The 1,772-nt window shown below is 30.1% G+C and overlaps 1 pseudogene; it reads right to left on the reverse strand.

The window, feature by feature from the left end:
- Positions 1-1,039: 1,039 nt before the first annotated feature.
- Gm52850 lies at positions 1,040-1,113 on the reverse strand (annotated as a pseudogene).
- Between the last annotated feature and the right edge of the window lie 659 nt (positions 1,114-1,772).

Here is a 1,772-nt window from a genome sequence, read left to right on the forward strand (position 1 = left end):
AAATTAGTGTTTAAATACTATATATCATTTATGTGTTATATTTGATACATGTGATACATTTTAAAATTATCAAGTAAAACTGGACAGTATCTGGACATGCAAAATATATCAAACAATGAACCTAGAAGGAAAAAAATCTGGGTTTAAACTATTTTGACAAGACACAGTTAGAATTAACAGTGTGAACAAATAAGCATTAGGGCTTTCATAATGACAAAGAACATAACCACCTCAGCTATATTTCAAATATACTATAATTAAAACTTATATTTGATAAAGCACATTATGAATATAAGAAAAACAAGCTGAAACTTAAATTCATTTTGTTTCATATGAAAGAACTACAACAATGAGTAATTAGTGGATATAGTTGACAAATGTGTTGCTTTGTTTTGAGTTTTCAATGATAGTATATATTTGTGACTTTTAATCGAAATATAGGCAAAAATCTTTATACATCTACTATATTATTATTCCTAAATTATGTATTTTTGTAAAATTTGCCATCTTTTCTGAAGAGATACCATTATTCCAACCTTGACTTACAAAATAGGACACTCAGTGTTGGATGCATTCTCTGTAATAATTTTTTTTTTACATTGTTTAAAAGAGCTCAGTCTTAAGGGAAAGGCTTGTATGTTGCATCCACTGAAGTGTAATTACATACTTTATGAGAAAAGGATAATTACGTGTGGATGTAGCAATGGGCATCATGTACTGAGGCTGAAATTAAAAACGAATATTGAAATGGCTTAAAATGTTGCCAATGATAATATTACTTAAACCAGTCTGTCCAATGCTAAATAAGAAAAAAATGTTAATTTTTCATCACATGCTCTTGGCAATAGTTTTAATCTCTTCATTCAAAAAAATATAGTGAAATTTTGAAGAACTTTTCCAATCAACTTTAGTAGGCATAAGATTATATTGGCAGATCTAAAGTTAATACTCAGAGGGAAGTTTTGAGGACTTCAGGAGTACATTTAGGACTCAAAAGAGTTTATGTTTTTCTCTGGTAATTTTATATTTTTTCTTTCTCTTTGTTTTTAATTAAAAATACTTTTCATATAATATATTCTGCACTTGATCTTAGCCAAAAGGCCAAGAAGTGATGACTTTTCATATAATATATTCTGATTGCAATTTCTCTTCTTCCCCTCTTCCAAATTCTGCTATCTCCCTACCCATCCAATTTCATGATGTTTCCTCTCTTTCTTTAGAAAACAAACAGAAAATAAAAATAACAAACAATAAAAAAATAAGAGAAAGCACAAGAAACACATATCTGAGAAGTCAGTGATTAACCCTATGAAAATATATATATATCTTTTTGCTTGTTTTTTGACTTTTAGTCTTGAAGTGTATTCAAAATTCGTTTTCCAAAGACTTTTATTTTACTTTAAAGTATAATGTGTTTACTATTTTTTAAGAATTTCAAACTTGAATATAATGTGTTTGATCACAATCAGCTCCCTAATTGTTCTCTTTAATTTCTTTGCAGTCTTCCCCTCGCTTAGTCACATATTTATTTTGTTGATTCCAGTTTGTATTGCCTATCTAATTATGAGAATGAGGCCACTGGAGTGTGGTCAATTTACCAAGAAACCTCACCCATAAACACAGCTGACAACCGACCCCACACACCAGCTCTTAGTTGTTAATAGTCCCTCAACTGGAATTTGGTTTGATCTTGTCCAGACCCTGTGTAGGTAATCACAGCCTCTATGAGTACACTAGTGTCTCCTAGTTCTGTTGAGTCCAGCAAACATTTC

This window comes from Mus musculus, chromosome 5, assembly GCF_000001635.26.
Source record: "Mus musculus strain C57BL/6J chromosome 5, GRCm38.p6 C57BL/6J".
Lineage (NCBI taxonomy): Eukaryota > Metazoa > Chordata > Mammalia > Rodentia > Muridae > Mus > Mus musculus.